This window comes from Colias philodice, chromosome 21 (genome assembly GCF_061535455.1).
Source record: "Colias philodice isolate Cphi_HAF_F1 chromosome 21, ilColPhil1 Martin Lab GWU primary, whole genome shotgun sequence".
Taxonomy (NCBI): domain Eukaryota; kingdom Metazoa; phylum Arthropoda; class Insecta; order Lepidoptera; family Pieridae; genus Colias; species Colias philodice.
Genome location: NC_143106.1, coordinates 1,353,806 through 1,367,699, shown reverse-complemented (window position 1 = coordinate 1,367,699; position 13,894 = coordinate 1,353,806). Strand labels below are relative to the sequence as shown.

The 13,894-nt window shown below is 33.7% G+C and overlaps 1 long non-coding RNA gene across 1 annotated transcript in view; it reads left to right on the top strand.

Moving 5' to 3' along the window:
- LOC149478646 (uncharacterized) overlaps nt 1–13,894 on the top strand; it is a 329,584-nt gene that overhangs the window by 122,651 nt on the left and 193,039 nt on the right. The gene's annotated exons all lie outside the window — the stretch shown is intronic.

Genomic DNA, 13,894 nt, shown 5'->3' with positions numbered 1-13,894 from the left:
TAATATTATAAATACGAAAGTAACTCTGTCTGTCTGTCTGTTACTCAATCACGCCTAAAATACTGAACCAATTTGCATGAAATTTGGTATGGAGATATTTTGATACCCAAGAAAGGACATAGGCTACCACTTATTGCGAAATATGTACCACGGGCGAAGCCGGGTCGGACCACTAGTATTATATATTGTCCTAGTACTTTTCAAATGTGCTATAGTATGTAATGGCACAGACTAATAATAATATACTACGTATGGTATGTATTTGCTTGCGTCTTCATCCCTGATTCAAATTGAAAGAAAGAGTACAAACATATACACCAACTTTCAAGTTTATAAATTTACTACCTAGCGTCTGTGGTCTAGCGGTTCGCCCGTGGTATGAATCTATAGAATCACGTAACTACCGGTGATATAATTTTTGAAACCAGTGCAGTAGTTTCAGTGATAAGCGGGTTCAATTATAGATTTATATTATTATTAGTAGGTATAAATCGTAACTACCGGTGATATAATTTTTGAAACCAGTGCAGTAGTTTCAGTGATAAGCGGGTTCAATTATAGATTTATATTATTATTAGTAGGTATAGATCGTAACTACCGGTGATATAATTTTTGAAACCAGTGCAGTAGTTTCAGTGATAAGCGGGTTCAATAATAGATTTATATTATTATTAGTAGGTATAGATCGTAACTACCGGTGATATAATTTTTGAAACCAGTGCAGTAGTTTCAGTGATAAGCGGGTTCAATAATAGATTTATATTATTATTAGTACAGATATAGTCTGTAGATTAGGATATAATAGAACAGGAGTCAGGACTCGGTACTAGTAAAATAACCATGATAAACGTGAAAAGGCAACTGATCATTCGGGTCTTCAATCAAGCATTTAATCACGCAAGCAAGCAAATATATGCCACAAATGCAGTATCCAATTAATCTAAATTCTAGAATCACGTACAAAACACTTTCAATTTAGTAATGCAGGAATAGAGATGACCTTTCGAGACGCGGCGGGTGATAGCTGAGGTCGTCGGTCGCGCGGCGTTGCCGGACCGCACGGTCGCGTTACGAATCCTACTAGCGAAGTCCTAGCCCATATTATGTTTTATAGTCTATACTAGACTTACATTGTATTGTTGTAACTATTGTTGGAAATACAGTCTTTATAGATTTGTGTGTTTATTGATTTAAATTGCTGTGTTCTGTTCTCTCGGTTGAATTATTGTTTTATCTTCAAGGAACAAATCTGTAACAAAATCGATGCTGTAAGCTGTAGCCTGCGACTTAAAGGCTTAAATGCTGTGAGCATTGACGTAGTAGGTATATTATTCTTACGTATGTCTGTAAGTGAAGCGACTGAACAAATGCTTCTGAAGGCTTTATTGAATCGGCCTGTTACACACTAGTTAGGTATATAGGTATTAATCTGTAGTTGCATATTATTATGAATAAAAAATAAAAATGCATAGTACTGGTACAAAGTAGAAGTTCCATATTACTACGTGTTATAAAATAGTTGGATAGTATTTTTTTATAGTGTAAAACGTGTAAAGGACAACCTATAAGTAGTTGAAAGCTATACAGCATACAAATGTAGACTGGCATCATAAAACCTATTTAACATTGTAACAATAATGTTATGTTACCTACCTAGGTAGTAGGTACGTTGATGTAATGGCTACCAGCTACGTCTAGAAATAGGCGTAGCCGCATTTCTGGTTTCAGTGACAGATACACAACTTGTAACGCTGGAACGGTTAAGCGGATTTTGATTATTAGATAGATAGATAGATAATACTTTATTGCACACACACAAGATTACATAAAACACAGAAAAATAACAAACAGATACAAGTATGTACAACTGGCGGCCTTATCGCTAGGCAGCGATCTCTTCCAGGCTACCATTAATTTGAACAAGGAAAACACATTTAAAGGAGGTGGGTGAGCAAAAATTATTGCGTTGGAAAAAAAAAACATTATTACATAATATATTTATAGCATAAATTATATAAAGTAACAATATAATAAATCAGATAATACATATTATTATACCAAAAATAAATAATTATACGAATAACCTTATATAGCGTAGAGGAGAAAAGAAAAGGACAACAGCAATGAAATGGAGTGAGGATTAAGAAAGTGATAGATAGTGTGCCTTGAGGAGGTTTTTGAAACTGCCTAAGGTTTGAGCTTGTCGAACAGCTAGAGGGAGCTCATTCCAAAGCTTAACAGCGCGAACTGCAAAAGAATTGCTGTAGAATTTGCTGTTTGCGACTGGGACACGTAGAAGCAGAGATTTGGATGAGCGAGGGAACGGAGAAACAGAGAAAGCGAAATTATCCTTGAGATAGGGAGGAGCTTTAGGATCGAAGAGGATGGAGAAAAGAAGATGAAGGATGTGGGAATGACGTCGGAAGCGGATGGGAAGCCAGTTGAGTTTCTTGCGGTAGTCAGACACATGGTCAAACTTGCGCAAGCCAAAAATGAAACGAATGCAAAAATTTTGCAAGCGCTCAAGTCTATTCAACTGGACTTCCGAAAGGTCAAGAAAGGAAGTGTCAGCGTAATCAAGATGGGACAGGAGAAGGGAGTGAGCTAGCATTATTTTTGTTGGGATAGGTAGCAAGTTGCGCAGGCGCCGAAGTGAGCCAGCAGAAGCATACATCCTCCTGCTCACTTCCTTGAGATGGAGATCCCACGAAAGAGTTTGGTCAATGAAAATACCAAGGTTCTTGACGTGAGTACTGTATTTAATTTGTGTTCCGCCCAACGAAACTACTGGAAGAGATGCCCAATTTTTAAATTTTTTAAAAAATTTTTAAAAAATTTTTATTTATTAGATTTTTCCGCTTGTAAATTGTAATGTAAAAGTAATTTCGTTAACAGAGTTATGCTATTGCTAGTGGCGACAATTCTACTAGCATTAGCATAACTCTATACTAACACTCACAATTCGTGAGAGAAACTTTTATATCAAAAAAAATATACAAACGTGAATTTTTCTCCACAAAAATACATACTACACCAGTATATACCTAACCAGTCATATACTACAGGAAACTGTACTATACAGGGTGGTTAGGGATGGGTCGGGAGGCGTGAGGGCGATCTAATTACCTCTGTAGCCCTGAAGGTCGACCCCTCCCGTGTGATGTAAAGCATTTTTGTTCATTTCGGGATTTCGAGCTTGCTTTTGGAGCTAGTTTTGTTTAGTGACCATCTAGGGAGTGTTTTGTTTATTGTAAGTTAGGCGTTGTCAGTAAAATATTCTAAAAAGTAAAAGTTCGTTTATTTCCATTACATATTTAAATGAAGAAAATTTTGTTTCAATTTCATTTGTTTTATGTATCGTTTTGTTTCAAAACTAAATGTGATGTATGTTTAATTTCCCAGGGATCTATTTATTTTATAACGATTTTCTGTGTGTTTCTATGAACTAACACATAGAAAGTCGTTTAAAAGGAGTTCAGTGTTAAACACAAGCACACAAGAAAACAAAACAATATTTTTTATTACACAGTTGTAAAACAACATCAAACTCTGTTAATCTCATCTTGAATTCGTTTTTCGTTGTCTTTCTCTGGATGCACGCATCGTCTGTCTTTCACTTTTCCAAAAATTATCTGTATTTAGGAATGTAGGTAAATTGAATTGAATTAATAATATAAAATCAAGTAAGCTACTATTAGCTTACTACATTCCTCATCTATTTATAGATTAACTGTTTTTTCTCCTTAAATTTTCATCCACGATTTTCTTCCATTATTTCCTTCCACACCTCCAGAAGTCGCATTTCCTTTTACTAGTATGTGGATATTTGACAAACATTCACGCTTGAATCGTTTTGGATGAATTATACTAGCCGCTTACGGCTTACCCCAGCTTCGCTTCACAGAACAATCTATGTAACTATGTTATTTGGTATAGATAACTTAGCGTGGCTTTCTAAAATCGATAGAAAATCGAGTCGTTTTTGTGTTGAATCGTAACAAACAAGATCCTTCCCTCTTTATAATGCCAATATTGTTGTATCTACTAGATTTCCGCCCGCGGCTTCACCCGCGTTTGCAAAGGAAAACCCGCATAGTTCCCGTTCCCGTGGGATTTCCGGGATAAAAACTATCCTATGTGTTAATCCAAGTTACCCTCTATATGTGTGCTAAATTTCATTGTAATCGGTTCAGTAGTTTTTACGTGAAAGAGTAACAAACATCCATACATCCTTACAAACTTTCGCCTTTATAATATATATTAGATATTAGATTTAGTATTTTCTATACTATTCCCAGATAGATTATATATTATTGTTTCTAGCTGTAGCTCAGTTTCAGGTTCAGAAATTTAAAGTATGTACCTAGTACGTCCACATTGCCTGGATTGTGCTAAACGATTCAATTTTAAACGATTTTATTTTGGTTCTTTGTTGCTACCTTGAGATCAATATATCAATTCTCAAGGTAGCAACTTTCGACAAACTTTTTAAGACTTTACTTTTTTACTTCATAATAATTGTTGAAAGTTCTACTTATATACAATACCTATACTTACATGTTAACATTTATGAAATTTGAAATACATTGTAATAATTGTGTTTGTTAAAATACATAATATGTGTTCACATGATTTCATCGAAAGCACAGACAGAAACGTGATAAAAACTGAAAAAGACCTATTTGATATGCCAGACTATCTACATTTATATAGAGACAAATCGTGCAGTAGTTTTTGCATGAAATATTACCAAACATCACGAATCCATTAAACATAATGGATATAGGGCCAAAAGTTTTTTGAACTAGTTTTCCGCTCTTGCTTTGCTTGCGTACCCGTTACGACTTTACACATACAAACATCCATTTATACTTACATTTATTCTTTTAAGATTTAAGTCTTCAATTACTAAATGTCTAGTCTCTTGTACCAAAGTTCGTATTATGCTTGTCTAGTCACATTATTCTAAAATGCGAAAAGCACAACCATACCCATCCAAAAGTGGTCGCGCACAACGTCGCTTTCCCCGGCGATTCAAGCTCTCGGGTAAATAAGTGCGGTGAATGGCTCAGCGTACTGCGATGAATGCGAAAGCGGCGCGGCAACGTCGCACCACCCATAAGGATTACGTTCCAGTTTTAGATTTTACTTCTTATTTTAACCCCTAACGAAGATGTTTTGAATTCTATTTATCTTTGTCTGTTGTTTTGTCTGGTTGTCTGTATGTATGTGGTATCAAATGCATTGTGACTGTAGTTCATCAATCTATAAAGAATTCCTAGCTTTCGCTCTCATAATCCCCATTTCTTCTCTTTTGTGACTTTATTTTGGCATAGCTAAACAAGAATTAGCATTCGTGTATTATATCAAATATTATTACTTATTTCTTAATTATATTAAGTACTAGCGGTCCGCCCCGGCTTCGCCCGTGGTACATAATATTTACGTTTTCTCTACATAAGAACCATCCTCGTACTTCAAGGAATATAATAAACAAAGAATTATCGAAATCGGTCCAGCCGTTCTCGAGTTATGCGCTTACCAACACATTTTGCGATTCATTTTTATATATAAGAAGATATATGTATGTAATTACCTACGTTAAATTAACACAACAAAAAGCACTAATTATTGGAGGTATAGGAGGAGGCAACATTTTGTTTGAAATACTTATATTTTACTAAGTTCTGCTTTTTATCTTTCTCGTGCAAAAAGTGACTAAACAACGTCTTTAATACATAACATACGGGACCACTTGTATTTCGATTAAAACGAAGATACATATTCAGTGAAAGAGTAAATACATTGAATATTTAAATATTTATCCATTTCCAAAGTCATATATTAAATAACAATGAAAAATCTCAGCTCAAAGAAATGTGGAGATACCTTACCCAGATGTCTGTTTTGTTCCAAATTCCAATTGAACGAAAAAACCGTTCTCAAATCCGCAAACTACATTCGGTCATTCTGGTCGATTTGCATAACACCTAAAGGTTAGTACCTATATATGTATGTACTTATTGTATTTATCTGTTTTACTCAATAAAAATTTTATGTTTTGCTACCTTCGTTTGCAAGGAATAAATTGTAACAGTGGTTCAGAATTTGTTTGAATTATGATCCTGTTTTGCGAATATGAATTCATTTGCCTACGTTATCTAACTGGCTATTCCAATAGAGCTGGCTATACATGAATTGAAAATTGTTTTGTATTAATTTTGTTTCCGTTTTATTTAACTATGTTATAGTTAAATGGATATTGAATAGAATGGTTGGTGCTTGCTCAAAGCAAATAAGTTTAATGGTCCAGACACTATTCGCTGTACATATTCACATAGTGTATCGTAACTCGTAAGGGAACGTGTTGAGATTCTGTTGTTAATATTTAAGCATTTTTTATTATAGGGATATTTTTTATATGTTTGAATTCCTGAATCATCGTATAGTATACATCAGATAAACTGAGGCCTATGTCCAGCAGTGGAAAAATATAGTCTGATAATGATGATGATAATACATCAGATTTCCTTATATATCATGAATTTTATTTGTATTTTCATTTTTCAATAGAGAATATAATTTTATTTACCGTGCCGCATCAACGAATTGCGGGCTTTTGATAGCAAACTTTGCATAGCATGAATAATAGCTTTTATTTATTATCCAGAGCATTCAGGTAGAAACAATGAACCACTTGAATATTTATTTATAATTGACAAGAACCGAGATGTTTAGTGAGTGGAACTGACGCTTGATAAGTTATAAATACACTGTTTACTTCATTACTTAGGAGGATTTGTGTTGTTGACGTAAGAAGCCTTTGTCCTTTGAGTTTGAAAATGAAATATAACTATTTTTATTTCCTTATTTTAAGTTGGTTGGTCTTTAGTTATCCCTCTATAATATTTAGGTAGGTATACTTTAATTATTTACTCCTCTTAAATTCAAAGCATTGCTCTTTCTGGTTGTAATAAAATACTAGCTTATTAACTTTTAGTTTTCAGGACTGGACAGTTTATTTTCTTTTTAAGAATTAATGAATGTAACACGAAACAAAATAACTTGTTCATTCAATATGTTATTTAAGTCGTCTATTAGCGATAGGTATCTTTGAATTTCACAGTATTGTATTTCACAGACAATAGTTTAGTATTTCAGATTAGTCTATGTTGAAGGGTCTTTTAGAAAAGCTACTTAATGAGGTAAATAACCCTAATCAAATTTCAAAATTCTGTGTAATTAGACATTGAAAAATAACAATAATGCCATTTATGTTTCTTTATAGAAGGTTCAACGTTGAAACCATTACTTATTAATAATTAATATAATATAAGCTTTACTAGCTAGTTTTTAAATATTAATAATTTAATTAAAACGGGTTTCTTAGTAAATTTTAAGGTCTTCGTTGTGAGAATATACTTTTTAATTACCTGACTATAGTGTTCTACTTTTTCTATAGTGTAATAAAATATAAAACTAATTACTATGTCGACCTATAAATAAATAAATAAATAAATATTATAGGACATTATTACACAAATCGACCTAGTCCCACAGTAAGCTCAATTAAGGCTTGTGTTGCGGGTACTAGGCGACGATAAATATAATATTATAAATACATATATAGATAATAACACCCAGACCCAAGAACAAATAATTGAGTTCATCACACAAATATTTGCCTTGACCGGGGATCGAACCCGGGACCGTCGGCTCAGTAGGCAGTTACTTTACCACTGCGCCAACCGCGTCGTCAAGGAGGTAATTTAATATATATCGTCCTATAGGAGGTAATTTAATGTAATTTTGGTTCCTAACTGGTTTCAATTGTATTAAACCGACTCAGATAATATAATTATAATAGGCACTATAGAAACTATTAGAGATAATACATTTCATACTATACTACTTAAATCTAGTGCTTGACCATTAAAATTCAAATGAATTATTAGCATAAAAGATAATAAACTATGATAGTATGTAGTTAGGTAATATCTAATATCTAATTAAGTTTTCTTTTCATGCAACAAAAATAAAATTGAATTATTTTTCGATACTTGTAATAAAATTCGTTATAACTTTCACGTTCATTACAAACACATCATAACGAGTTTCCATTCCACTCGAAGCTTGTTTTAGTAGCATCGAGCGAACTTTTCAAATGATGCCTTTCAGCTTTCACGCAGCGCAGTGGAGGACGGGTCGATATTGCGACGTTGCCGCACCGCCACGCCTGCCACTTGCGGCAATGTTTATTTTTACTGTTTGTTGCCAATCAATTAAATGAGGGAAAATGACACCTGCGATCCACGATGTCCGTAATCTAATATATTAGATCGAAATCTATTTGTTCGTTTCTCTGGCGTGCAGATGGCGAATTTAATGAGTGTCAATGGCCTCAATGCAAAAACGGCAAAACAATGGGATGGCCCGTAACATTTTTAAAAATCGAATATCGTAAATCAATGTTAGCGCGCCAAAAATAACAAAGAGTATTGACAATACAGATGCAGTTAGAATGTGATATATGTTGTAAATCAAGCTACCTACGTGTATTTGTATTGTATTATTAGAAGCAGGTAGGTAGTGCTTGAAATTGTATGCTAGGCTCGATAAGGAGAGATTAGCACACCTCGTTTTCAAAGGGCGGTGGTATCTGCGATCGGTTGAATGTGCAGATATCCTAAAATAAGACACCTAAGATTGATGATAGGAGCATTTCCATAGCAATGCAGGATTAACAAAATTGTAATGTGCCTTATAATGTGAACTTTACTTTTTTCCGTTACTTTTAAGTTTAACCTTACCTAGTAAATTGTGAGATAATATTATGTATCGTAAATAAATAAAATAGTCATACAAAATAATGACTATAATACATCTACTTTTTATTCTGTCTGCACGCAAACCCGCGCTCTGCAAGCTAGTGAAATATAATGGGCAAAGATTTTTTAATTGTTACATAGATTACCTATATTCCTATTTCCTAGAGCTATAGCTCTACAGAGAATAATTTCGCCTTGGGTTTTTTAAAAAGAATATCGTAATTATGAACAATTACAATCCATGTTGGTATTTTGGATTTGATTTTACGTTATAATGAAACAGCCTTAGGCAAATAATAGGAATTAGTGAGGTTTTACTAGGTACATATTGAGATTTAAGACTGTTATGCTTAGGGTTGCCAACTTTTTTACAAGAAATAAAGTATATTCAGGTCTATGAAGATTATTAAACAGTATTTTTGCAAAACAAACAGTAACTATTTATTGTAGTGTGCGCCCTCTGACTAAATAAAAAAAAAATGTGAACGTCTAAATGTAACACATAATAATGTGTCTGCACTTTAATGCTGAAAACAGTATTTTGTATACTTTTTTTTTGTTAAAAAATGAAAAGTAAAAAGTATAATTTAGTGAAAAACAGTAGTTAAAATACTGTTTAAAACAGTATAGTTGGCAACCCTTGTTATGCTGTTTTTAAGGTTTACAGTGCCACAAACTTATCTGACCCGGTGGCAAAAACTGGAACTACGTGCCGCCATTTTGAAATGTCACATTTTCACAGACTTTTCATACGGAATATTTTGTTTATATAAAAGAAAGCGACATCAGTGACACTGTCACCGGGTCAGATAAGTTTGTGGCACTATACGTACAACATTATCTGTGACAAATAACATAAAGACTACGTACGAATTAAAGAATAAGGAAAACCAATAAAAGTGGTATATCACTTATCACTACATCAGGGACCAGGGTAAACGTTATTAAAATAATTATTATGAAATATAATAAAAGGTATGCCCCGTGAAGTACTCGTACAAAAACATCCTTTGTCCCACATTTACCCCTTGTTTTGTTAAAATTACATGGTATAATTGCTTTTTTACACGAATGAAACAAATTAAAAATAACATTAATTAAAATTTTATGAGACCAAGTTACGTGGTAGGCATTTTCATGGATAACATGTTTATACGGGTACGTAATAATTAATATGTATAACACAACTTTGTCTCCTCTCATTTTTGAAAAAATTGAAAATGATGTTACATTATTAATAACTAGATTTCCGCCCTTGGCTTCGCCCGCGTTTTCAAGGGAAAACCCGCATAGTTACGGTTCCCGTGGGATTTCCGGGATAAAACCTATCCTATGTGTTAATCCAAGTTACCCTCTATATGTGTGCTAAATTTCATTGTACCTAATCGGTTCAGTAGTTTTTACGTGAAAGAGTAACAAACATCCATACATCCATACATCCATACAAACTTTCGCCTTTATAATAAGTATTAAGATTAAGATATGTCGGCGGGAAGTTGCATTACAAGAATAAAAAATAATCGTGGCTGGAATGAAACCTCATTTGAAGTTTACTTTTTATAAATTTAAAAACAAATGATTAAATTTAAAATGTTTAACAATTGAACAAATAGAATGTTCCGTGTTTATATAAAAAGCGTATCCGCTCTATGACATGGTTTAATCGAGTTCAAGGCATTAGAGCGATCGGACCCTCCTCGAGTTGGAAATAAAAAAAGAAATTATTTACTCAATTGCTTTATTGGAACAAACTTTGGTGAACCTAAGCCATGAAAGCGAAATTCATGACGACATCAATGTCTTCTAGAAACAGTCTTCTTCGTCATAATTATCTAAGGTATATTAAAATAAAGTCTGTATTAATATGAAACAAATTACAATAAAAAAATCTTCATATTACTATACACTTTATTCAAATGACAAATTATTTACAGTAAAATGAATTCGGCTGTTACGCCTCATTCCTTTATTATTAAATTTGATAGTGTAAAAAATTCTCATTCTTATAAACAGCTTTTTTAAGTAGCCTGTTGGGAAACAAGGACAGGGTAAAATAAATCTAATTGAGTTGAATTCTTTGTAAATAGATTCAACCAGTTCGCAGTTGATGTATTCTCTTCTAAAGTAGGAACAGAAAATGTCATCTAATTTCTTGACATATTCAACAAAATCGTCTGGTGGGACAATAAGTAAGCTTTGGTTGACATCTTTGCTGTATTTTCTGTATCTTGAGTATCGCCTTTCCGAATTAAACTTGGGGCTAGCTTGATTTGGTTTCACATATGATTTCAGAATTTGACAAATCTTGTGACGCTCGCTGCATTTTTTTAGAAGATAACTGCATACATAAAATAGTGAGTTGTTTTGGGTAATATTCATTTGATTATATTCTGAGCTCATAATTTGAACGTTATCTAAGTCTTCGATGCACACACCAAGCGTTTCTTGGGACTCTTTGTGTGACATTTCGTTAGTCAGTTGACTCGTGCGATCAGTAAGGAATTTTCCCAAATCATAAATACCTTTTTTTGGATATCTTTTTATACTGGAAAAATATATTTTTTGAAAACCACATATGAACTGTCTACTTGTGGGTGCGGTTACTGAACCATTCTTGGTTCTAATTTGTTCGAAAAAATTCTCTAGTACACCCTTATTGAGCCTCCTTGTACTTAAAAACTTTTGCCCTTCTGACTTTAAATCTTCAAAAAGCATTAAAATAGAAGTAATTGTTATTTGAAAGCCGTTTATAAACTGAGCAGATGAAGTAATATTTCTTCCATTTTTCGGATTGATCAATTGCACATGTTGAAAAAAAGTCAACATTTCCTTGAAGAAAGTTATCTGCGATTCCTGTCCACAGAAAGCTTTTCTGTATTCATTGCTATCGTTATGACTTAATGAGTTTAATGCGTCAAACAAATTGTTCATACTTCTAATGAGTTCAGCAGTGCTCCTGCCGGACTCCTCAATCTGATTAAAATCTACGTAAGTGGATATACCAGCGGCAACAGAATTACTTAAAAGTTCAGTAGCATAGCGAATTTTCCTCTTTTCCAAATTTGTTGGATATATGTGGCTATTAGTCAATTTATGTGCAAGTTTAATGCTCTTTTGTTTATCATTCTCATAAAATTTAACGATATTTTCGTATTTAGCTACACGGTCACGGAAATGGAAGTCGTAGGTAATGAAGTAGTTGTGAATCAGTCTTATGAGATGTGGTGCATCAAAAATATAATATATTTTTCTCTCATTAATGGAGAAACAAGGCCGTTCAATGGTAACAAATCTATGTTTTGTAATGTTGAATAGATCAGATCCCATGTCGGAGACAAATGTTCTAATGTTGAGTCCTATCTCAAATAATTTTTCCAAAAGTCTATCAATCCACTTAGCTATCTCGTCGGAACTATTCATACTATCAGAGAGTAATGCTAATCCCACGGGTTGCTTCCAGTTGACAAAAATCCCACGAACCATCACGACTAAAGCTTTTCTAGCAGGTGCCGGTGACTGTACTCCATCGACTTCATGAAAACCAATTATTTTATCTTGCTTTAAGTTATAAAATAAATAAGTCTTTAAACCCATGGCGTCAATGACAACTGAGCAGTTCTTTTCCATTTTATTCATGGCATCGACTTTAGTTTTCAGAATTGACATAAGTCCGTCGTTTATTTTAGATGTTACTGGTATTCTATGCTTATTTAATGTTTCCGGCTTTGGGAGGCATACCATACTTTGCAGCAACTTGTAAGCTTGAGGACTGTTATAATATAAATTTAAGCAAAACATAATGTAATTTTGGTCATATCTATTTCCGGTAGAACGATGTTTTAAGTGAGTTTGTGCCTTTATCAACACAGCTAACTCTTTCGTGAGATATTTGTCACAAAACTCATGGAATTGATCCCTTTGACATTTTTCCGATTTATCAGTTTTAATTTTTTTTCCACATTCCAAAACATAGGAGTTTTGCTTTCTTTTCCCGGGAGAATCCATTGAAAGAGATCTGGCAGTTTGACTACTGTCACTGTATGAAAAATTTACCTGGTCCGTCTGTATACAGATTTCAACCATCTTTGGAGTTTCTGTCAAGGTCTGAGCATCTTTTTTTAGAAACTCTGGTAGATGAAGAGATGGTAAGGAATTGATGTTGAGCTTTTTGCGATACTTTCCCGATAGAATATCCATAGAATGAAAATGAATTTGACATACGGTATAACTGTGAGGCGGTTTGTTCATCAAATCTTCTCGACATATCAGACGAAGCCATTCGGATCGTCTGAAAAAGATAACGAAATATTTTTTGTATTTGTCATTTTCATTAAAAAAGGTGTGAAGGTTTACAACAATTCCAAGTGGTGATTACAAAATATTATGTATAAAAAATTATATTATTTTTTAAAATTGTAATCTGAATCTGAATAAAAAAATCACGTTTTACAAATATGTTTTTTAAGTAACGTCGAAAAGGTATGACACGTCACACGTCACACGACGTTTGACATGTCGCTCTGCAGAAAGCGCGCGAAATTGAACAGAAATTCGGCTACATTTTTTTTAATCAAATGGTCAGCCTAAGTTGGGAATTCAAACCACATGCGGCCCTTCCCATATATTTAATAATATATTATATACTTTATATGTAGGTATCATTATTCTTACCTTTCACAGTTAGTAGGAAGTTTAAAAAACGATAGATCTGGATTCGCTATTGACGAGTTCAAACAACCGTACACAGCGCAATTTGTTCGTGTCATTTTTAAAAATATCGCGTAAATAAGCGGCTCTCCCTGCTGACGGTACCGCAACAACTGCTTACGAGAGTCGAGAGTTACGAATTACGACTGACGCGAGTCGCGACTCGCGACGGACGCGATGTGATGTGTGTACTGTGTGTACTGTGTGTGAGCGGTTTGGCAGACGAACGTTTGTACGAATTGTACCACATACACAGTAGGCACTAGGCAGAAGGAACAGTAAAGCAACTAATCCCCTGTGATGAAATAATAACCTACGCACCATTGAAGCAATAGGGTTGTTACTGTTTTGATATTGTT